Here is a 12,408-nt window from a genome sequence, read left to right on the forward strand (position 1 = left end):
CTGGTTTGATGTACCCTCTATATATTTTTTCATATCAGACAGTAAAATAATTATTTAAGTATTAATTGTTTTTTAAAGAGGAGTTTTTTTGTGTATCACCTAAAACCGTCTTGTGTGTCAGCGTGCAAGCCTTTGGGGATCCATTGGAATGTTTGCAGCCAGCCAGCTTCCTAGAATCTAGTTCAAGTTACTCCATGAAGGCACTGCCTCCCCAGCCCCTGGAGAAGCCCCTTCCTAACCCCTCCAGAAAGTTCTCCTTGACTCCTCCTTGACCTCATGGCCCTGCCCTCAGAATCCCTAATTGTCATTTAATCATGCACTGCTCTGGTCACATTTGGCAATGCTGTGAGCAGTTGCTGGGCCATGCTTTCTGACTCTGTCCCTTCCCTTTTTGATGGCCAGAGTGTCTGGTCAATTGAGCTAGCTGTGCCAGTCTCTCTGTCAGTTCTGTGTATACATCTATGCATCTCTCTATCCATTTATCCGTCCTATCCACTGCCCCTCTCTGTATCTATGTATCTATCATCCTTGTGTCTTGACCAATATCTATCTATCTATCTATCATCTCCTATTCTCCCCCCACCCCCATTTTCTTTCATCCTCTTTGATGAGCCAGGCACTGCTTTAGGCCCTGGGAATACAGCAGAGAACAAAACAAAGTCCCTGCCCTCATGTAGCTGACATTCTAGTTGGAGAAGTCAGGCAATAAACAAATAAGCGAATAGATGAAGAAATCAGAGACCCATCTGTAGGGACACATGCCATACAGAGTATTGAAACAGGGGGATATGAAGCAGAGAGACCAGGACAAGCTGAGGCTGAGCGATCGGGGAGGGTCCCTCTGGGGAGGTTACATTGGGTCTAAACGCTGAAGGACAGGATGGGGCAGCACCTGGACAGAGGGCAGAGCTCATATAGAGGCCGTGAGGCAGGGGCAGGCTTGATGACTGAGGTGCAGAGAGAAAATTCAGATAGAAGAATGAAACTGTATTTGATTCTGACTTTGACAAGGATAAAGTTTTTCCATTTCTCACTTCCTAGGGGCTACAGTCCCTTTTCTATGTAAGAGAGTCCAACCCCTCAGCTCTAAAAGCCCCTGTGTCAAATCCCTTCTGCTGGCGAGCTTTGGAGGCAGTGCCGTGTTGTCCTCTGCAGGGTTGGAGGGCTGAAGGGGAGCACACCATGACGAGGCGACCGCTGACATGCTAATATTTCATTTTAATCTTGAGTGCCAGGTTACTTTCCAAATGAAGTGTCTCTGACAAGGCTCTAACTTACATGAAATAAAAGAGTTTAATGCTAATTAAATATCATCTGACTACTGAAGCCATATTTATTGATGGTCTAAAAGAACATCATCGAGGTGGGTAGACTGGGAACGTGTCTCCACTAGAAACGTACCTTCGAGTCCCGGAACTCCTGCATTTCAGGCTCGCACACCCCACGCGTGGCGAAGCACATGTGGGTGGGACCCCAGAGCCGCCCCTGCAGCTTTCTCTGCCGGATACAGAGGTCAGCGCCTTTAATGTGGATTTGGTTCAGGAGGTCTGGGTGGGGCCCAGGCTGCTCGTTTTTAACCAGGTCCCAGGAAATGCTGATGATGCTGGTCCAGCTGCACGGTGAGTAGTAAGAGTCTAGAACAGACCAGGGTGAGTTCCTGGCACCACTGCTCACAGGGAGTGACAGCCCTGTGTGGAGTCTCCCACTATACTGGTCTCGCCCACCCCCTCCATCTCTCCTTCCTCCTTTCTTTATCCCAGACCTTCCTACTCCTCCTTCCTGTCCCAGCCTTGTTGTCGCTCTCCCAAGGCCAAGAACGGGGTGATTCCTTCAGGTAGTGAAAGTCTTCATGCAGGGTTTGACCCAATCTTCCACCATTTGCCTTGTCTGATTGCCCTACCCATACTTGGAACAGCTCAAGGGCAGAGCCTCCATTCCAGCATCTTACTTCTGTGCCTCCAGGCGAGTGCTTCTCCAGATGGCAAGGAGGGGGATGCACTTCCTGACCCTCTGTAAACAGGGACTCGCATGGGGTAGAACTGGCCTCAGCAGCTGTGTGTTGGCTGAGCTTGGTAGGTAGGGCCTGGAATGTGAGGTCACGCTCTCCTGTCTACCCTCCAGCTTTCCTCTGCTGAGGCTTCTCTGGACTGCGTCTTCCCTTTCCTCTGAGCAGCAGCCTCCTAACGGCATAGACGAGGGAGGCAGGGCTCCAATGCTGCAGGGGTGAGAGCATCCTCGTCAGTGAACAGGGTGCGACCACTCGGAGGTGCACGCCCCAGTGGTTGCCCATGGCAATGGGTCCAGTGTTGCTAGACCTTTGGATTTTTCTAGAGAGGTCAGAAGTCTGGATTTTCAGATGGAACTCAGCCAGTTTCTGCAAGTGGAAAACTCTTACGTGATTTTCTTAAATCGTCACATAAGCCAAACTGAACATGTGTGTCAGTGGATTTTGGCAAGTAGGCCTCAGGGTGCAGTGTCTGGTGCCCATCAATTCCGGGGATGATTCCATAGATCCTGCTGGGAGAAGCGAGGGGGTCTGAAGGCGGTGGCCTGGTGCGAGATGTCTCCTCAGCAGCTCACCTTGCCTGGGGAAGGGGAGTTGGGTGGAAAGGGCTCTGAGGACTCAGAATCCATTCTGCAGGAGTGGGCCCTGATGTGGCTTTCAGGCCTCGGGAAAACTCATTCTTCCATATCAGCTTGTCTGCATCCACCTATAATTAGCATCTGAAATTTCTAAATGAACTGCCTAATCAAGTAAATTTAGCAAACTTATTGTGAAGTGCTACCAAATCCTCTCCCTCCAACTGTCCACACAGACACCCGCACCACCTTGCTTGCCTATGCTATTTGCAACTGAAGCTGCTTATGTGTGCTGTCTGGCAGCCCCGCAGACAGCCCATTTATGTGACCTATAATGAGTTTATTAGTGTTTCACTGCCTTGTTGCTATTAAGTTTTGTCAGTTTCAGCTTCAAGAACACAAGGTTAAATTTTCAGTAGAGTTTTTGCAAAGTTTGAGTGGGATTAAGATTGTTAAAAATGTGTCCAAATGGTGGGTCCATGTGTTTATTTTCAAGATATTATTTCTGCCCACTAAGAGATTTTGATCTCTTATTTATAAATTTAACACTTTTCTGATGTTCAGAATAGCAGCACAGGGCTCGAATTTTATATTGCACACGACACATGAATGCATTAAATGTAGAGGATCAAACTGAAGCTGTAGCAAATGGAGCTGGACCCGTTGGTGACTGTGCAGCCCGAGATGTTGGTACCCCGGTCCCAGGGTGCAGCTAGGACTGGCTGTTGCTTTGACCTGGTAAATAAACATCATAAAGAAAGAGGGAAAATTCTCCCACAGATTACAAAAGGATGAGTTATGATATTATTTTCTCCCGGTACCATAAGATACGCAGGTTCTTCTATGAAAATACGTGCATGTGTAATTGAATATTATTTACCTGGATCCCTTCTGTAATTCTTGAGCAATTTTTTTTAGGAGAAGCCAATTCAGGAGTCTCTTCATTGGCTGCAATCAGAATAAAGTGGTTCCACTTTTAGGTTAAGAGAAAAAAAAATAAACAGTAATAGGCTGAGCTGCTATTATGAAAAGTTTATTATAATTGATATATAAGCTCGCTGGGGTCTTAAGCACAGAGCAGTTGGAAAATTTCACTAGCTCCTGGATCCAATTTTAAAAAATCTATGTTGTGTCCACGGTGGGGAGATGGCCATAGCTGCAAAAGCCCTCTGTCGTACATGGAGACACACCTGTGGCATTCTCTTGGTTCTATGCTGTTTGGGATGTAGAACGCTCTAAATCCTCTCATTACTGCCTTATAGATGACAGACACTTCAAGCAGTTCTCCATTTATCTGAGATTACCAGTTAAACTCGTTAAAAAGCAACTCTGGCTTGTTCACTCAATTGGCTGTGGGGAAGATTTTGTGTTCTTGAGCGACAGTGTGGCTTTGATTAGTGGAGTGCTATACTTTTTAGGGGAGACCTTTGCTAACTTAATTTATGACCCTGGTTGATGGCGTCTGTGCTGGGGCATTACGTATTTCCCCAACTATTGTACCTGGTGTCAATAAAGGTGCATTTAGGGAAATCTGAAATAAAACTCCAGGGCGTTTTTGTTCTTTGGGGAAGCAATGCACCATAAACATTTTGGGCTTGAGCCAACAGCTTTCCCTGACCGCGACTGCAAATTACTGTAGTATGTATAGATTGCCAGTGGAACACTATTTGAGGAAACCTGTATTTTATAGAATGTCACTTTTATGCACAATCCAGGCAAAAGGAAAAAAAAACTAATTTAGCCAGCAGACAGTATTCTTTCGAATGAGGATTATGAAAAAAATATTTACCAAAAAACAAGCTCTAAATATGGCTTTTTATTTAATCATTATTACATCAATCATCAATATCAATACTTAATAGCAACCTGATAATGTAGCCAGTAGGTGAAACAGCTATTAAAAAGTGTAAAAAAAGATTAATCAGGCACAGGTGATATTAATGCTCTCCAATTATTTAACGATAAGTACATATTTTTGAAGGTGTTTTTAATAATCGACTGTAATATTAGTTTGCAAAAATGTAATTTCTTCTTAATTTTGCATCTTAGCTTCTTTGTGCCGGGTACCAAGGTAGTATATTTCTGTAGTTAGTGTTTGCAGCACTCCGTGTAAAAAATCACGTTCATTTCAAGAAGCTGTTATGGTATTGATTCTGGTAAAGACTTCCATTAACTGACCAATCTAAATCTCATAAGTGATGTCAGGATAGTTATGCATTTGCTTGGTTCAAGTATTCAGCCATTATGTTAGAATGCAGGCAGTGTCTGAATATGGCTGTTAAATTATTTCTAAATACCGAACCAGAACAGCTTAACAGTTCTGCAGTTTGAGACTGACACAAAAATGACAATCTGCCACCTCTTTGTTTTTTAAATATTAACGTTGTATTGGGATAGTATTTTTGGAGTAAAAACCTGTGGCACGAGAGGATAAGTGACATAAACAAAGGCAGCTGGGCTTCATGAAATAATGGAACAATAAGGCCCTTGCAGCCGTTCTCATCACTCCAGTATGTTAATTAGCATTCTGTTGTGGCCGCAACACTGAAAACATGTAATCTGTATTGGTGTACAGTACAGCTGTGAACACACATTCTTTTTTGTGAGTCCCTGGAGTTAGCCTTGCCATTGGCATATGCGTTTGGGCCAAAAGTCAAGCCATCACCACTAAAATAGCACACTATAGAAGCAAAATGTCATTTGTCTTTTCTTATTTTTTTTTCTCCCCTCAATGCCACATGCTGTCCAGTGATGTAATCCAGTATCACTGCATCTGCCTCCCTGCTCTATTTTTGCAGGAGGGTATCTGAGGGGGCTGGGATGCCAGCAAGCAGGAGGATTTAAAAGGCAAGTGGCCCTAGAAGGGTCAAATTTAAAAATCAGTTCTTTCTTTTTGCATTATTTGTCTAAAAATATTTTTTTTTAATGCATAGATTTTTAAGTATCAGGGACCCAGAATCCGCTGCTTGTTTCCCTGCGGGGAAGGGGAGGGGGAGGCAGCTAATTCATAAGGAAAAAGAATCTCAGTAAACTTTACCCTTATTTATCATCTATATTTCGAACCTGATTCACAGTCCTTCATGCATGTAATACCCACTTGGGGTGGGGTGTCTTCTTCCCATTTCAGAGCTGAAGAAACTGAGGCTGAAGCATGGCCCAAAGATGGACTCTAATTGCAGGGGCTTTCTGACCTCTGTCTGCACGCAGACAATGGATGGCAGCAGAGAGTGAAAATGATTGGTCGTTTTGAGGCAAAGGGGTTAGTACCAGTGAGCGGAGGCAGCCAGTGGCTGGGAGCAGTAACTGGGGACTTCAGAGGCAGGACTCAGAAAGACCCCTCTTGCGTGATCTTCTGCTCACGTGTGGCTGACTGGGAGCCGCCCCTGGTACTGCCGGAACATGGCCCTGGGTTCTTTCTGATACCAGTTTTGGTGGCAGGAGAAGACTGGGTTTCAGCGTTGTTGTCACAGGAGCTTGACTAAGTTGCCAAAACCTGCTTGGATTTTTACCTGATAGCATTTGGCTTGAAAAGCGAACATGGTTCCATTTCAATTTTCCCTGGTTTCAAAGTAATTCAGCTTTCTTTGTATGAGTGTATGTGCAGCATCCCCAGCACAGGACACTTACACACACACACACACACACACACACACACACACACACGCACACACGCTCATACATACTCTTGTTCATGAAGTACGTATCCCTTTGCAAAATATTTTTTGAATCAAAAATTACATTTTCTAGCACTTTAAATGTATTATATAAATTCAAATAGGGACTACCCAGTTGTTAAAAGTTTTCCTACATTTCAGATTAATTTTATCCATCCCCTATCACCATCTGATCTGACTATACCAAAGGAGATTTTTAAAAAGAAAAAAAAAACCCAAATAACCAAAACCAAACCAAACCAAACCAACCAAAACAACCCCATCAGCTCTAAAGGAAATTTCAGACTCTGTGGGCAAAAGCTTCTTGTTGTCTCTTTCTGAAAAATGAGAATGAATACTTAGCTCAAGATTTTTCTTTTAATCTACCTCAAAGCTGATTGAAAAATTACCTGCACCCCATAGAGAAAACACAGCATCTGGGTCACCATGCTGATCCAATTTGGTTCTGCTTTCGAACTGTGGAGGAATCAAATGGTCTGGCGTTTAGGTGACGTGAGCGAGTGTCCATCTGGGAGCAGATGAGGTTAAAGGTTAATAGCACTTGCTTTTTTTCTTTTTTTAATTCCAGCAGAACAGAACTCTTTTACACGTGCCTGGCCCCTATCCTGAGTCCCATGTCCAACTCCACAGCCTTCGGAGAGGCCTCAGTTGGTGTCTTTGCTCAGACTTGCCTGGCTGAGGTAGGGCAGGACTGACACTAAGATTTTAGGCCTGTTGTTTCTCTTTTCCTGGAAACTCACCCCATCCCCCCTTGGTTAATGGCTCTTTAAATATTGAAATGCCTGGAAAAAGAAAACAAAATAAAATAAAACGCAGGCTGTCAAAGAGATAAGAACAACAACAACAAAAATGTTGGTATCTTTTAGAATTTGTCTTCCTAGTGGTAAAAGTATATAATTAATAGGAGAATTTTCCTCCAGATGTGGCTATACTATAATAGAGCCTTATAAATGCTACAGAAAGAAAAATTGCTTGGAACGAAGGCGTCCTCAATGAGAGCACACCTGGGTCTGACAAAGATTGCATTTAGGGACTGCTGTGCTATCACAACGCAGAGAAAGACCAAGTCTCCGGGAGCAGCTGGAGAGAAAGCCCCGGCAAATCTGCATGCAAATAGCAGCACATTGTTAACTTAATCAGATGCCGAGGAAAAGATGTGCCAGAACCGCGAGGATGATCTACATACACGGAGGGAGAGCGGCCTGGGCTGCCATGGCCGCTGGGCGAGGATGGGCCTGGAGCAAGGTGCAGTCGGGCTGGCCCAGCCTACCCACTGCCTGCCCATTTGCTCCAGCCTGCAGTCGATTTATCATAGAATGCTTGGTGCGCTCTTTGAAAAGATAGAAATGATGGAGTATATTTCAATTGGGAGGAAGCTTTTTTTTTTTTATGGTGATATAGGTATTGGTATTATTTTGCCTGACTCCATAAGTCCAATTAAAAAATATTTCTGCTTAAATATCCGGGTGCATGAAGATAAGAAATATTGCCCTCGAGTGTATAAAGAAAGAGATCTTTTCATTTAAAAAAAAAGATGCTCTCTAGAGTGAAGTGCTGAGTATATATTGTACCTTAAGAAGTGGAAGACACCTGTTATTTACATTTTATATTAATATTAACGGACATATATATTTTAAATCTCCTCCATCTTTTAGTCTAGCACCGTAAAAAATAAAAAGTAATACTATTTAATCACCCACAGCTTAATAGTGCCTTAGTTGTTTACTGCCATCGCACTAATTGCTCTGTACTAATGTGTTTTTCTGTGATATCCAGTAGTGCTAAGAGAACAGAGATCCATAACCAATTAAATATAGTGTTTTCTATGTTAAAAATATATCTGATGAGGCTAGAAAGGGAACAGGAGCTGCCCTTAACGAAGGCGCATTGGCACCGTCTGGGAGCCCAGGAAAAGGTGCCCGCGTTGCCTCTTTTGCGCAAAGACAAAGGGGGTAATTTTTTTGGCAAGAAAACAAACCCGAGGAAAGCACAACAAACTGAATGTTTCCTTCCCACCCCCACCCCCCCACCCCCTCCTGCAACTCCTTAGGCTGCTTCTGTACTCTCTCTTCCAGTGAGGGAGGGTTTGACTCGGGAGGGAGAAAGGGGGAGCAGCCACCCGGCGGTGCGGCGGGCAGGCGGCCGGGAGGAGCGGGGCTGGTCCCCGGTTGGGCTGGCCGGAAGGGCGCCCGTTCAGGCGCAGGCTGCCCACGGCAGAGGGCTCATCGGGGAGCACTGTTGTTGGCTCCAGAAGGAGCGAAGCGTCCCGGAGATCGGGCCGCGCTCGCGCGGCTCTGGGCGGGAGGAAGGTGAGGGGAAATCCGACCAAACAGGGTTCTTAACAATTTCCAAAGACGGTGGGAGTGACAAAGGAACGCAGGACGCCGCCGCCGCCGCTGTCTGGGCCCGCGCTGTTTCCTGGCGAAATCACTAGTCGGGGATGGGAGCCGGCCACAGGGCAGCCCGCCGCCCGCGTTCGCTGGCGGCGCGCCCGGTGGTGCAGCGGCCCCGGGCCGAGCGCTGCCCCCGCCGGCCCGCCGCCTGCCAGCCGGCCGGGCCCCGCCGAGCGCCACACTTCACCTTACGGAGGAGAGATAATGAGATCAATTAGAGGCGCCGTCACCGCGCCGAGACAGCTGCTGGCGCATAGTAATCACCGGCGGGTCCGCTGCGCAGGGGCGCCCCGCTACTGCTACCTGCGCCGGGCACCAGCACGCGCCGGCCCACCCGGGCCCCAGCCCAACCGGGGCCTGCGCCCTGCTCGCATCCTCTGCCGGGGAACTCACCTCTAGGCTGCCCCGCGCCGCCGGCCCACCCCGTGGGAGGGTCCTGGACTGGCGCCTGCACTTGTGCATGTGTGCATGCCTGCGCGGACATGTGTGGGTGGGTGTCCACGCGTGACTATGCCCTGAAGGTGCGTGTAAGTGTGACACTGTGTGAGCTTGAATGTGTGGGTGTGTGACGGTGTGCATGAGTGTGTGGGTATGAGGAGATGAATGTGTGTGTGTGAGTGTGCATGAGTGTTTGCATCATGTGTACGTGAATGGGTGTATTCCAGTGCTTATGGCAGTGTGAGTGTGCACGTGCATGTATGTGAGAGCTCTCTGCACATCCGTGAGTGTATGTGGATAAGCATGTGTCCATGTGTGGAGCATGTGTATTTGCAGGTGAGTATGATTCTGTGTGTGCACACACGTCTGTGTGTGCATTTGAGCATTGTGTGTGTAGGCAGCCTAAGTGAGAGCTGAATGTATGTGTCTGTGTGAGTGGTGAGCGTGGATAATGAGTGTGTGCATGTGGGTGCACGTACATGAGCCTAAACGTGTGTGTGACTCCATGTGAGTGTGGGCTTGTGTGCTGGGGGGTGGGTGTTGTGGCCCCTCCTCCAGTCCCTTGCTCTCCAGTGGCTCCTTGGATGCCTAGGTTTCCTTGTGGGCCAAGTGCCATATGCTGTGTGTCTGTGGTCCACACTTGGCATTCCCCCACCATGTGTGCCTATATGTTGATGGCATGGGTGGCTCCCCATCTCCTGACCTCCATTTACGTGTCCTCCCCACTGTGGATCTGTGTCTGTAGGCTCCACCCTGGTCAGCCCCTTCAGAAGGGCCTGCTTCCAGAGGCAGTGGGGGGGTCAGGACACGTGTGCCTCGCCATCTGGATCCCCCATGACTCTAGAGCAGATAATGACCTGCCCAGGCGCCACAGCCCCATTTCAACTTAGCCCATATTGAGCACCTACTGGATGCTCTTCAATTTAGCCCTTGAAGGCCAGACAGATTCTCACTTTAGAAAACAGAATGGGTGAGGGTCCAGAGACGGGTGGGGGAGAGAGATGCCATCCTAGTGACAGCTCACTCAGCGACTTTGCATTTGTTTTCCTGTCTGAAATGCTCTTCCTTTGGATCTTCATGTGGCTTTCAGCTCAACAGTCCCCTCCCCTCTGGACCACTCTGCCCATCCTGGGTCCCCATCGGCCACTCTCTTGTCATGTTTTGTGTCTTCATAGTGCTTCTTGCTGAAATTGCCACTTCACCCGCTCCCTTGATTATTGCCTCCTCCCTCATTAAAGCCCTCGCTCCCTGGGGCCAGGCCTTGCTGGCATGTTTGCTGCTGCGTCAGCACCTGGTATAGTGGCTGGTGCACAGTGGGTGCTGGGGGAACAGGCATCTGCTACCTGGCCATCCCTGGGGTCCTGGGGAAGCCCAAGGTAGCCAGTGTCTGCACTGTGGGCTGGAGTCCACAGCCACCCTGGGATGGAGGCTCTGGAAGGTTCTCTGAGAGACCATCACCGAGAGACCTGATATGGCACAACTCTGGGGCAGAGATGTGAGGGACATGTGGTGGTGCCCACAGGGGACCGTCTCAGTCCCTGATGGAGCTGCAGTCCCCTGCAGCCTCGGGAAGTGGCCAGAGTCCTGGCAGGTCCCCGTTTGGGCCTCACTTATAGAACTGTTTGTGCGGGTTCTTAGGTGCCCAGCAGGCCCCCTTGGCCACCCGCCTTCAACTGCGTCCTCAGAGGGCCAGAAGACCACTGGAGTCTGACTTCAGCTCTGTCCCTGACCTTGATGTGCCCTTGAACAAGGGGTTTGACCTTGCTGTAACTCGGTCTCGTCTTTGAGGTGGTCTGAGTGCCTGTCCTGCCTTCCTAATATGGGTGGTGTCTTCTAAAAGAGAACAGAGCAGTGTTTCCCGACCCTGTTATTGTCCCCACCTTGACACCACTTCTGACATTTTTTTGTCTTCTGACTCTCCTGAAGTGATGCTCTGGGCACTGAATTGGGGCGGTTTGGCTCCTTCGGAGATGGTGGGAAACTCCTGGCCACTCTGGGAGGCTCCCCTTTAGATTCAATACTGTTCCCCCCAGGTCCCTGCCCTGTTCCCCGAGGTCCATGCCCTGTTCCTTCCTCTTTCTGTCTTCTACATTGCCCAGCCTTGGTCCCTTCTGCTCTCAGTGAGCAGCAAATAAAGTGGGGCATGGGGGGCACAGCTGAAAGGAACCCCCACTGACAAGTTTCTGATGGAAAGAAAAGAAGGACATCTCCAGTGCCTGTTAAAAGGGTCGGAATAGCCTGTCTCCACTCTGGACCTCCCAAGGGGCAGAGTTCCTCTGACGTGGTTCACTCCAACTGCCCTGACTTTTAAGGGCCTGCTGTGTGTGAAACGCTGTGCCAGGTGCTTTGGGCCCTTGTCTCATTGACCCCAAGTGACCTTGGTGTGTCTCTGAACTTCTGAGTCCTGGGGGTGAGGAGTGTGGGGAGGGGGGAATGACTCCAGCCCCATCAAATGCCTGGCATGCAGGGAGGACCAGTTGGAAATAATGTATGTGCAGTACTTTGAAAACTTCCTATAAATATGATTTGAGACATTAAGAATGTTGCTTTTATTTTTCTTTCCCAAACATGAGCTATTTTGAAGTTTATGTATTCTTTTGGCTGGAGCCGACACAATATTGGGGAAAGGTATGAATAAAACGTCCCCACTCCTCCTTGGTCTAGCTGGTCATGGGTCTACCTATTAAATGTCCCTGGGGTGGGGAGCCCCAGTCCAGTCCTAGGGGGATGGCTAGCCCGAGCTGTGCCCTGTGTGTCATTATAACAGTGGGGTAGGACTTGATTCTCCTTAAGGCAGTGATGGCCCCCTGTCTGGCAAAATGCATTTCTGGCCGCTGTCTTCTCCACGGAGCCCTTTGCAGCCTGAGTAGGTCATGGGGATACTTGAATGTAATTAAATAAATTTGTTAAGTACTTTCTATTGAGTTGATTCTTGTTCGAATGAAATGGAAGGAGGATGACAGGTACATGTGGTCATTGCCAGGAGGTCTAAGATCTGGAGAGGGTGAAGGGTGGAGAGGTTTTGGGGTGAGGACCTGAAAAGGAGGGTTTGGGAGGAGAGAGGGGAAGGGCTGGGCACAGCAGGTCACGGGTAGCTAGGCTGGCTGTCCAGGGACTGAACAGGGCGAGGGCAGGGCAGAGAGGCCCTGGGCGGGGGGGCTGTCATTGCAGTGGCCACAGCAGACACTGCAAGGGACAGGGGTAAGTCAGCTGATACTGAATTCGACTTCGCCGAGCTGTGCAGCCTTCCTGGACTAATAGTGACAGTTGGTGACCGAACACTGTGCTAAGGGCCTTCTAGCCCTGCCTGATTTCTGCTCCAC

At 48.2% G+C, this 12,408-nt stretch overlaps 1 protein-coding gene across 1 annotated transcript in view; it reads left to right on the forward strand.

The window, feature by feature from the left end:
- Nucleotides 1-6,018: 6,018 nt before the first annotated feature.
- The window catches only part of ZNF536 (zinc finger protein 536), a 288,952-nt gene continuing 282,562 nt past the window's right edge, over nucleotides 6,019-12,408 (forward strand). Inside the window, exon 1 of the mRNA XM_027079287.1 lies at nucleotides 6,019-6,149. The gene's annotated coding sequence lies outside the window, so the exon portion shown is untranslated. The remainder of the gene's footprint in view (nucleotides 6,150-12,408) is intronic.

This window comes from Aethalodelphis obliquidens, unplaced genomic scaffold, assembly GCF_003676395.1.
Source record: "Aethalodelphis obliquidens isolate GAN/ISIS:26980383/991018 unplaced genomic scaffold, ASM367639v1 scaffold43, whole genome shotgun sequence".
In the NCBI taxonomy this organism is placed as follows: domain Eukaryota; kingdom Metazoa; phylum Chordata; class Mammalia; order Artiodactyla; family Delphinidae; genus Aethalodelphis; species Aethalodelphis obliquidens.